Genomic DNA, 12,927 nt, shown 5'->3' with positions numbered 1-12,927 from the left:
TAAAGCAAATTCCACTACCGCAGTCTGATTTCACTTTTGCTTTGCTGTGAAATCAGCATGCACAGGGTGCTATGCAATATAGCAGAACAAAAAAATATATCATTTGAAAGAAGAATTTCCTTTGCATCCCAACTTTCATTTTGTAAAAGAAAATGTTTCTAGTCTTTTTACCAGAAATATTGTCTTTTTCAGTACAGTGCATGACCCGTTGAAATCCCTTCACTGTCAGGTTAGTGTGATGGATGTCAATGGGCTGTGCTCTGCCCCAAAGCTGGTAGGACCCACCAAATCCATGCTGCCTGATGTCCTGAAAAACAATATGCAGGGACATGATGGCCGCATTGCACTAACTTTTTTTGGTCCATGGTTGTGGGTGACTTCTCCAATTCCAGAAGGCCTCCAGGATAGTAGGCTTCTGGGACTGGAGAACAGAGAAAAGCACAGTGGCCAGAGAAAAGTGGCAACTGTTGCTCATGGCCTTCTACAGCCAAGAGAAAATTTCAGTTGCCATACATTGTCGATGGAGAACAGAAATAGGGAGAGAATAAAGAATTCTAGAAGTATAAAGAAGATATAGAGAAAAGGTTCTAGAAATGTACAGGAGAGTAAAAAATGATAGCAACTAGAAAAAACAAGACAGAGCAGGAGAGACAGTAACTGGAAGATAGACAGACACAGTTGCAAACAGAAAGGGGTAGTGGAGACAAAGATTAGAAGATAAGGAGGTAAGGAGGTAAGAGAGAAAGCACAAAATGAGATCGAGATACATGTGGAGCAAAGGTGATTGGAGACAGTTAGTGGAATTTATAGCTCATCGTGGTTTTGCTAATACATCTGGCACAATGAGCTTTCAATGTAATAATTTGCAGTTATTTTATAAAACAGGATCTTAGTGCAGGAGCCAAAACTCACCTTGAGTTGCACCTGTTGATGTACTGTTAAAGTCTAACCATAGTTACTTGAGACAGGTTTTTTTCACTAATTACTTAACAATTACACTCCCGTAATGCTTATTACTATGTGCTGTTGGTGGAAAGTGGTGATGCCTTCTCTTTTGAAGCACATCAACATTGTCTACATGGGCTCGTACAGTGCTGAAAAGTACTACCTACTTGCTGAGAAGTCCAAGTTCTAATATGGAAGTGGTTTGGTTTTCTGATATCTTTTGTGGAATCCAGAACTGAATTTCCTCCAAACATGTGGGTAATAAACCCGCAATAGTGTTAATAGTTACAGGACTAATCACAGGCATAGTTAACTGTGGGTTGAACAGCCGTCGCTGGGGCAGTTGTTACTGTATGCACAACAAACTGCATTAAACATCTGTATAGTCTAACTAGACCATTATATAGTTGCCATAAGTTGCCTGAATTTAATTGTTGTATATCGGAATAACGTGTATAACTGGCTAGGACTGGCCATATAGCCCCCTCTTTGCTGAAGGGACCCAGTCTAATGTTTCCTAAGACATGTGATAGATTACCTTGGAGCCAATTTTGATGGTCCTCAAATGTTAATGGCATTTCTAAGTCATTATAAGCTCTGTATTGGCCTGAAGGCAGCTTCAGTATATGCGTGAAATGTATTTGTATTAGCATTGACTGCAGGAAAAGTGATCCATGAGTAAAATACTTCAGTTTTATTAGCAATGTGTGCCTTAACTGCGAAGGTAACATCTCCATCCCCATTGGGTAGCCTATGTAATGTTAAATGTGCTGTAACAGCAGGATTGCAATTAGAAGGAATATTAATAACATTAATCATTTTAAAGAATGGAACACGCTATAGTGGGCCATCCTTTTAAGTGTTCAAGCTTAATCAATCTACAGACAAATATGTGCTTCCTATAATGCTGAGAGGATTTAATCCCTAACACCACGGACATCTTGGTTTTAAGGGGAATAGAGGACCTTGAGCACACATAGGAGCTACTCAGGAGACCCATTAAATAAGTACCTAACCTCTAAATGTTGGTGGCACCATGTTATCCGGTTCCCACTAAAAGGTAGGGCTGTGTATCAGGGCAACAGAACTTCAGGACGAGAGGACTGAGTCCGTCTTCTTCCACTGTGAAATTCAGGACATTTACAAAGGATACCCAAGCAAAGAACCGCCCCCCCACCCACCAGCACCACTGCGGATGCTTATCACCAACCGATCGTGGAACACTGGGCCCTCCTCACCCTGGAAAACTCCCTCAAGCTCATGAATACCAACCACCATGGGGCATCCTCGAACCCATGCCCCCACCACATCTTTATTCAAGCCAGCACCCTCATCGCTCCCAAACCATGCAGCACCATCAAGTGCTCTATCGAAACGGCCACCTTCCCAGGTGTCTGGAAAGACATGGAGATAAAGCTCCTCCTGAAGAAACCTTCCTCAGACCCTAGAGAGCTAAAAAAACTACAGAGCCATCTCACTGCTCCCTTTTCCAGTTAAGGTAACCAAAAAAGAGATCAGCGCACAGCTCACAGAGCTCATCGAAGCCAACCACATCCTTAACCCCTCCCAATCCAGATTCAGGAACAACCACAGCACCAAAACCGCACTTCTATCAGCCACAGATGAATTCCGCACCCTACTGGACCACAGTGAGACAGATGCCCTCATGACATCCGCACCCTACTGGACCACAGTGAGACAGATTCACTCATCCTTCTCGACCTCTCCTCTGCCTTCAACACAGTCTCCCACACCACCCTGTGCTCCAGATTACACAACGTTGGCATCCGTGGCAAAGCCCTGGAATGAATCCGCTCCTTCATCACCGGCTGAACCCAGAGAGTCAGTCTCCCACCTTTCACCTCAAAGCTGACGGAAAACAGAAGCGGAGTCTCACAGGGCTCCTTCCTGAGCCCCACCCTCTTCAACATCTACATGGCCCCATTTATTGAGATCATCAGGCACCACAGGCTCAACATCATCTCATACGCCGACGACACACTGCTCCTTCTCTCCCTCACCAACGAACCATCTGCAGCCAAAATGAACTTTCACAGGGGAATGAAGGCAGATGCCGACTGGATGAGGGACAGCTGCCCCAAACTCAGCTTGGACAAGACAGAGATCCTCATCCTAGGGCCCGCCACTTCCACCTGAGACGACTCCTGGTTGCCCAGTAGCCTTGGAACTGCCCAACCTCCAACCGACTATGCCCGCAACATCATTCTAGAATCATCACTGTCCGTGGCCAGCCAAGTCAACGCAGTCTCCTCATCATGCTTCCATACCCTTCATCTGCTCTGGAAGATTTTCAAGTGGATCCTCATCGACAAAAGGAGAACAGTCACCCAGGCATTCAAACAGCAGTAAACTGGACTACGACAATACAATCTATGCCGGAATCAACATAAAACTGCAAGCAATTCTCCAGAGAATATAGAACTTCGTGGCAAGACTGATCCTTGACATCCCCCACCCCAGCCAATTCTCCACCCACCTGAGAGACCTTTACTGCCTCACTGTGAACAAAAGCATCATCTTTGAACTCCTGACTCACGCATACCAGACCCTCCACAACGTCGGACCTGCCTACCTCAACCATGGCCTCTCCTTCTACACCCTCTCCAGGATCTGGAAGAACACGGCTGGAGGAAGATCCTTCTCATACCTCGCCTAACAGACCTGGAACACAATGCTGCTACAACTCAGGCAGTCTCCATCGCTGGCTCAGTTCAGGAAAAATCTCAAGACCTGGCTCTTTGACTGACCCACATGTCCCAGCTAGCGCCTTGACACCCCATGGGTGATAAGCGGAGCTTTATAAATGTTGATTGATTGACTGATTGATTGATTGATGATCAACACTTTCAGGAGCTATTGACCGAATTGTGCCTCACCTTGACTCACAACCTTCTCAGGGTACCAGATGATTTCAGCAATCTCAAACATGACCCTCTGACTCTCAAGGAAGTTGTGGAAACAGATTTTACCCCTTTTGTTGTTTTACTCATGCATGCCCAGGGTAAATGGAAGAAAGATACAAATAAAGGCTTTCAAACATTTATTGAAACACTCATATTCTTGCATAGAGAGAACGGCTGTGATTCTTAGGCAGATTAAACAAACCATTATAACCATTGTTACTAACATGGTGAAAAGAATAAACAGTCCAACCATGGAAATCTTAGATCTATATATTCCTGCCTATCACTACCTACACTCTGAGAGCATAGTGGGTGTATCACACTCTGAAAGTATAGCAGGTATACCATCTGCTCGATCTAAGAGGATAGCCGGAGACCCCATACCTAGAGAGATGAGCCAGAAGCTGGTGTAGAGTGAATTTGGCAATCCTTTCCTGCAAAATGGTAGATCGGCATCAGTAGAGCTACATGTTGAACAGAGGGTTTGTTCCAGGACAGTAGCAGCCTGAGTGCTCCTCTGACCCCATTAGGTTAGTGCACCATTTATTTAATCAAACCCACACTGTGTTAAAGCCACAGCTCTGACACACTGATATGTCTAGATGATAGAAGCTTTTTCCGAGCGGGCAATGCAAGCACTGGGATATCTTGTTCTAAGTTCCTAGCTTTGAACAGTATATACAGATTACATTTCGAGAAAGGCCAACTATAAACAAGCAGCACATACAATATATTCTCTGAATAATATTGTGCAAGCAAATGGTGTGTAAAATGTCATTGCTAAACAGTGATGTCAGCCTAAAACGTGCAAATATAAATCTAGGCTAAGATGGAGAACCAGATTGGGCCCAAGAAGGTCTCACAACAAAATAGGGCAGCCCCTTAACTGCTTCATAACATGAAGCCTGACTTTTATCTGCACCTGTAGCAAGGCCAAACAATACCTGCAAGTAAATATTTTCCATTTCTAGTATACATGGCAAGATCCCATGCTTCCTGCATTCATCACTCAGAATAGCACAAGAAGTCTACTACATGTGAAAGAAAGGATAAAGCCCATAATTACGGAATTGGAGGATTCAGAGGCAACAAAATGGGAGGTACCACACAAGTAGTACCAAAGAGAGAGATTAGCAGAGAACAGGCTCCTAAGGGCAACCCATGAAACCACCAGAGTCTTATAGGCAGAGCTGATCCCTGTACATCCACAGCTCCTCTAACTGAAGTCGGAACTAGTGTCCTCAGTCAGGTCACAAGATTAAAATGGACCCACCCAAAGCTCACATAGTTACCTGTCACCTGCCATGGCTACTTGTCTTATTGGTCCATTTGACAAAGGTCTTCTTTTTGAACAGCACCTTATGCACAACCTGTGTGTAACTGTGAGGGGTGTATATCAATGTCAAAGCCTGCTTCAAGTCTATGCAGTTTTGACTGCTGCTTTTGAGCAAATGTAATTCCACCATGCATCTTTGTCAGAACCTTTTAGTGAAATTCATTGTGGGACTTTACAACTTTACATCCCTCTACTTTACATCCTACGTAGTTGATAGGATTTATATTGTCATTGTGGAAAGCTGATTGAGTGTGCTTTAAGATGTATCTTTAAAAATCTACATACTCCTTCTTGTAAAATCATGGTGTGCACCCTGAATATCGAAAGCAGAATATTGATGGCACAGAATATTGCAAACAGAATATTGAATCCAAAACACCAACATGTAGGTAGGTAAAGATTTTCTATACCTTACTCTGCAAATATGTACTTATGTGACATATAAATCTTCAAGTTATATAGATGTGGCGTTAGAAATAGTAAATCTATACTTCCCTATAAACACTTATCTTTCAATATTCTGTGCTTGATAGTCATGTACCATAATATTCTGGAAGTCATTATTCAGTAGTACTATTTTCTATATGACCATTTGGGAAAGAATGCACCTATAGTTCACAGCTTTATTGTTTAGTCATAGATGAGGGCCATGCCCCCTCTAAAAATATACATCTGGCCTCGGGCCTGGGAGTGTTTCTGTGCCAATGATGATGAACAGCATAATTTTGCATCAGACAATGTGGTGACTGTGACAGGAGTTTAACTAGGTTCTGACCTCTCCCATAAGACTTCAGGAACTTTCCTCTGAAAACAATTAGCTTGTTCATGTGATTACTACAGATAGCATATAGTTCCGCTAAAAGCACAACTCGTGTTTTTAGAAGTCCAAATTTGTAACAAATGTTTTAACTTCCTGATCTGAGAAAACACTTGATCAAGCTGTAAATATTATGTAAGATTATGTTATTTATTTTCTGTAAAACACAACACTCGTTGTGGTTTCTTGGCCTTATGGATAAAACAATACAATTCAATAAGCATATAGAATGGGGAAATGTAAGACTACTCTCTCAGGGGCGGACACAAAGATGTAAATTTAAAATTTATGTAAGTTTAGTATTTTGTTGCTTTTCACAAACTACGATTCAAATTTTTTTTTTCACCATGTAAGGTGCACACATGCCAAAAGGGCATGTGTGCTTTACATGTAAATTTTAAAATTTGCACATGGTTACCACCAAGTTCAACTTGGTGGTAAATAGCGATTCCTAAATGCCCAAATCGCATTTAGGAATTGCTTCATACATGTGCTAAGGAATCGCAAATAAGGAATCATTATTTGCGATTTCTTATTTAGAGAGTCACAATTTGAGACTCTCTAAACAATTGCGTTCAGAATGTCTTTCATACATTCTGAAATGGCTTTTTGCATTCGCAAACGGGCATTCACACCGTTTGCGAATGCAAAAAACCTTGATACATCTGGCCCATAGTTTGTTATTACCAGAAACAGCAAACTTGCACAAATGTTGCCTTTGTGAATCAGGCTCTCCTTGAGACAAATGGAGTCTGCATTTCTTCAACTGTGCCAAGTCCAAAGCATGTAGTTTGTGGCATAACACCCCTAAAACCGCATCTAATAGAATTTATGTATGCCAGAATCCTACAAATAAAATAAATCATTATACATTTTGTAAATAAAATAGTAAAAATATCTTTGGTTGATGTAAGAAACTGTAAGCATGTACATTTGTTATTGAAGCATTATAAAAGTAAGCAAACTTTATTTACCTCTAATGATGGCAGACTGTTTCCATGTGATGGGTAATGTTCACATTGGCTAACATTGTTAGACATATGAAGATACCAGTTTCTGTAAAAAATGGAAACAATACAGGGGTTAGTGATTATTTGTTTCCAGATAATGTTTGGTACACATTCGGTCTTAAGTTGCAAATCCGTTACTTAACAGCATTAACATTCAATGGACTAACAGAATGCTGGGCACACGGTGCCATTTAAATTAATACAAAGAATGTGATGCACTAGCACAATCTTGGTAGGTCACTGAATTTTGCAAAATTTTGCTACCAGCTTTTGGAAGAAACTGCAGTGATGCTCACTGGCATTTTAGTGGGCAAACTTTTACCTACACCTAAAACGGGCACAGATTCGAAACTTGGAAGGTGGGTCGTGTAGGTGTCCCTCCCAATTGTGAAACGGTATGTGATGTTATCAATGTTTTGCGTATGAAATCTGTTCACAAATATTACCAACTCCTGACATGGGGTGGAAATGCATCTGCAAAAAGGACATGATCTCCTATGAACCCTTCAGCTCTCTATTTTAATTTTTTTTAAAGACGTTTTTTCTCTTTATCGAGAAGCTGTCACAGACATGGAGGTATGTTGACCATAGCAGGCAAAGGAGTAGCCAGAAAATGAAAATATCCCCCACTTTGCACTAAAGCTCTTATGGCATCAAGCAAGCAAAGCAAGTCATTGTGACCCTCCTCAGAACAGCTCTATTGTCTCTTCTGTCCAAGCATCTATACATTCATCTTTTTATCCTTCCACCCACCCACTGATATCCATTATTTCACCTCTACATTATGTCATTAATTAATTCTTTCATCCATCATTCAGTATTTCACCACTCAACAGAATGGTGAAAGACCACCCGCCTAAATCCAAAGCTAACCATCTATCTCCAAGCTTACCATCCATCTCCAAACTGATCCATCAAACCTATCCACCCATTCATCCAACCATGCATTCACCCCGCCATCCACCCTTTCAGTCATCCATCCTTCCATTCACATGCTCACCCATCCATCCTTTCACTCATCCATCCATCAAACCTCCCTTTCACTCACTCACCCACCCACCCTTACACTCACCATTTAACTCATTCATCCATCCACCCTTTCACTCACACATCTATCTATCCATCCATCCTTTCAATCAAACATCCACCCACGCTTTCACATTAATTATGAGTCTTTGTCTACAAAGTTGCAGTCAGAAAAAGCTCATCAAGACATCCACTCCCACTGCAGCTGCTAAAGCAGGGGGGGTCACATAATCGTTGTCCAAATCTATCCATCAAATCTATCAGTCCATCCCTCCATCCATCCATCCATCCTTCATTCATCCATCCTCTCAGCCATTCATCCATCATTTTGCTCTCCCATTCATCCACACTTTCACTTTATCCATTCATTCTTCCTTTCACTCATGTATCCATCCACACTTTCACTCATTCATCCCCTTACTTTTCATTCAACCATCTATCCATCCATTCACTATTTCACTTAGCCATCCAACCCCCCCTTTCACCCATCTATCCATCCATCCATCCTTGCACTCATCCATCTACCCTTTCACTCAACCACCCATCCCTCCTCTCACTCAGCCACACATTCACCATTTCACTCAACCAACAATCCTTTCACCCATCCATCCACATTTTTACCCACCCATCATCCATCCATCCATCCGTTCACTCATTCCTAAAGCTTTCTCTCTATCCACTCTTTTACTAATACATCCATTTACCCATTTACTCACACATCCATCCATCATTCCACTTACTTACCCACCCACCTTTTCACTTTAAATATGAGCCTTTATCTGCCAAGCTGCAGACAGAAGAGACTCATCAAGAATTCCACCCCCACTCTAGCTGTGAAAGTGAGGGATTCAAGATGCCCCTGAAGCAATCTATAGGAACTTGGCTACTGAATACTTATATTTACTCACACCCCTCCTTTCCACATTAATACCAATCTATTCATAGTAATCCCATCCATACATCAGCTCTGCAACGATGTCTGTATGAATCCTCTCCAAGCACTCACACCCCCACTAAAAACACACTAGACCCTCAAGTTTACCAACCAGCAAACATTATCCTTTCACTTAACTGCTACCACTAAAATCCGAATGAACTAGAAAGAATATTCAACACCTCTTGTCCTTCTCCCTGATCATGCTACCTTCAGTCACACACACTTCCCAGCAAATAGGGGGGGTGGGTGGAGTTGACCAGCTTAGCATCAAATCACTCATGACTATACTGTATAAACTCTACCATCCAACTTGATTCCCTATACCATCACTGTTATGGGTATTGCACGTTTCAATCAACATATTGTTGTACTTTCCCTGGCATAAGAATTATTGGAAGTTTCTTAATGAACATGTTACATATCTTCTGTAATGCCTCATCTGGTAGAAACTTTATCTAACCACGGATTCCTTACCTTAGGCATCAGGCTGGATCTGTAAATTTTCACGCAGTCCACCTGTGCACCAGTAGGTGGCTGGCATCGCTCAGTTCCATGTTGGTCTATATAAGAGCCACTCCAGCTTGCTGACATTAGTTTCTGTTCACAACTCTCCATGACAGAAGCACGGAGCCACAAAGTATGCTGTTGCAATGGTGTGCATTGCTAAGGGCCTCAGAAGGGTGACCCCATGATGAAATCAGTTTGCAGAGAAGGAAGGATGAGAGGGTCGATAAGGAATCTGCAGCTAGACAGAGTCTCTACCAGGTGTTACCGAAGGTGATTTGTTCAACTGATAGGGGCTTCTAGCCACAGCTTCCTTACCTTAGAATAGAGACCCCAAATCTCTCCTGAGGTGGGTCTGTGAGCAGATTAGACCAAAAAGTCCTGCAGGACTGAACGGGTAAAATGTCCGTCACAATAGACCTGACTTCCCAGACAGTAATGTTTGGCAAATGTGTGCAGTGATGCTCATGTTGCTGTTTGACAGATGTCCAGGACAGGGGATCCATGAGCTAATACAGGGGTTGCAGCCTTGGCTCTTGTGAGATGAGTGTAAACCCCCAGGGGGTTGCTTTTTGGCCAGTGTAAAGCAGATTTTCATGTAGAGCACCAACCATTGTGAGAAGGTTTGTTTATTTACAGCCCATCCCTTCTTCGCTACGACATACCGAACAAACAGTTAATCATCCACCTGGAAATCTCTAGTGGGATCAAGGTAGAATAAAAATTATCTTTTTGGGTCCAGTTGGTGGAGTCTCTCCTCTTCTTTGGAGGGATGAGGTGGCGCAAAGAAGGAAGCCAAGGTTATAGTTTAGCCTAGATGAAAAGGTGTTACAACCTTTGGGAGGAAGGAGGCATGCATCCTCAGAACCAGTTTGTCAGGGAAGAATGTTGTGTGGAGAGGGTGCACTGAGAGTGTTTGCCGTTTGCTGAGCCTGCTGGGCAATGTTATTGCCACCAGAAAATCTGTACTTAAAGTGAGTAGGAAGAGTGAGCAGTCATGCAGTGGCTCAAAGGCATGCAAATGAGAGAAGTTAAGACCAGATTAATGACTCATTTGGGCATGATGAATGATCTTGGAGGAAACAGGTGTTGAAGTCCCTTGAGAAATGGGTCACAACAGGTCACTAAGCAAAGGTTGGTCCAGCAGCTGCAAGAAAGCTGAAATGGCTGATTAGTAACCTTAACAGGGCCCGGAGCAGAGCCCTGCTGGACCAGAGAAAGACCAAACATTAGAACTTAGTATAGGGGTGCAGGAAGGAGGACGATGTTCTTGGATTCACACCATGCCACAAATGTGTTCCAACGGCAGGCACACACCATCTTGGTGGAGGGACATCGGACTGCCAGAATAATGTCACAGACTTTTAGAGGAAGATTGAATCTGACAGAAATTCCACTGCTCAACCTCCAAGCTTGAAGGCGGAGGATGCGTAGGTTTGGGTGCTGAACCCTCCCCGGCGGCTGCGACTGAAAATCCTCCCGGAGGGGCAGCCTGACTGGAGCACTGATGCTCATGCTCAGGAGTTCAGCATGCCAGAATCTCTGTGCCCAATCTGGAGCCACAATAATGACTTGGGCCCGGTCATTCCTGATCTTCTTGGAAACTCTGGAAAGGAGTGGTATCGGCAGAAAGGTATACAGGAGGCTGGGCACCACTTGAGATGAAAGTCATCGCTGAGTAAGAGCCACCTTGTAAACTCCAGTACACAGAATTGTTGAAATTGCACAATCTTGGTGGTGGTATAACGAAGGATCCCAACTCTTGCAAGAGACCTTGCACCACCTCTCTATGGAGACATCATTCATAATCTGCTAGACATTGACGGCTGAGTTTGTCTACTCTGGCATTCATAGAGCCCGCCAGATGCTGAACAACAAGGGAAATGACCTGATGTAACAGCCATGTCCAGAGATGCAGGACCTCTTGAAAAAGGGTCCACGACCCCACTGCACCTTGTTTGTTGCAGTATCACATGGCAGTGGTGAAGTCCATAAACACTGGTACCAGCCTTCTCCTGACTGAAGGAAGAACGGCCTTCAGATTGCTTGGAGCTCCATTAAGTTGATGTGGAGCCTGGACTCTGCTGGATACCCAAGGCCTCTGATCGCCATCTCTCCCACGTGGCCACCCAAGGACAGAAGTGCTGAATTGGTCACCACAGTCAGCTCTAGTTAGGAAATGGAGAGGGGTCTGCTTCTGACTCAATTAGGGTTCATAAGCCACCACTGTAGATCTTTTGCAGTTCACTCCAAGATCTGTTCCAGGTTGGAGAGATTCCCCTGATGCTGTGCCCACTGGAACATAAGGTCCCACTGTATTATCTATATATGGCAATGGGCATTGTATCACCAGCAAGATGCAGGAGGCATTGAGGCCCAAAAGCATCAGAGTCAGTCTCATCGAAATCCAGAATAGAGGTTGAAACATTGTAATCATAACCTGTATATTCTGGGATCACTGTTTGGGAAGATAAACCTGAAAATGCATTGTGTCCAGAGCAGCTCTGACGAAAGGGAGAGTCAATGAGGGAGTCAGGTGAGATTTTGGCATGTTGATAGTGAAACACAGTGAATGCAGAAGGTCCACCGTAGTCTGCAAGTGGGAGATGACTGCCTGGAGGGATCCTGTGTTCGACAGCAAATAGTCGATGTAGCGGAAGACTGGAATCCCTGACCTCTGCAGTTGTGCTGCAACTACTACAATCATCTTGGTGAACACCCAAAGGGTGCTGGTAAGGCAAAAGGGGAGCACAGCAAACTGAAAGTGCTCTTGGCCCACCGTGAACCGTAGGTGAAGTCTGTGGGCAGATAGGAATGTGGATATACGCATCCTGCAAATTCAACACTACCATCCAGAGTCCAAGACAGACAGGGCTTGAGCTAAGGTGAGCATTTTGAATTACTCTGTTACAATATTGCCTCACCCACAACGTCTTTATATTTGATAACAAGTACTATCTGCAGCAACTTGGAACGGTGATAGCCACCCCCTTTGCCTCACCTACACAAACTTGTTCAAAGGATGGTGGGAGAAGAAGGTAGCCTGGGCCAAGGATAATGAAGAGCATACCCAGAGAGTCAGCCTGTTATGATTACGATTTATAGCCTTTCTATGTATCTTGTGGGAAGGAAATGCGACTGAGCTAAACTGTTTCATGGCAAAATTAAATTCTAATTAATTAAATTTGCAATTAACGAGTACATACAGAAAGTCTCACTGTGTCTTTTTGGATGTGGAACTAGATGTGACCAACAATCAGCTAACAACACAGATACATAGAAAGCCAACTGCCACTAACTCATTACTCTACGCAAACAATATTCACCCGGCAGCCCTAAATGGAGTATTCCCAACAGTTAAATTAGGTTGAGGGCCAGACAGATATGCTCGACAGATGACCAATTTGGAAAGGAAATATGTAATATGA

The 12,927-nt window shown here is 43.3% G+C and overlaps 1 long non-coding RNA gene across 1 annotated transcript in view; it reads right to left on the bottom strand.

Moving 5' to 3' along the window:
* Positions 1–12,927, bottom strand: part of LOC138258746 (uncharacterized) — a 77,562-nt gene that overhangs the window by 47,415 nt on the left and 17,220 nt on the right. The window contains exon 2 of the long non-coding RNA XR_011198544.1: positions 6,997–7,078. This is a non-coding gene — a long non-coding RNA (uncharacterized lncRNA). The remainder of the gene's footprint in view (positions 1–6,996; positions 7,079–12,927) is intronic.

This window comes from Pleurodeles waltl, chromosome 9 (genome assembly GCF_031143425.1).
Source record: "Pleurodeles waltl isolate 20211129_DDA chromosome 9, aPleWal1.hap1.20221129, whole genome shotgun sequence".
NCBI lineage: Eukaryota > Metazoa > Chordata > Amphibia > Caudata > Salamandridae > Pleurodeles > Pleurodeles waltl.
This window is presented reverse-complemented; position numbering and strand designations above follow the sequence as displayed.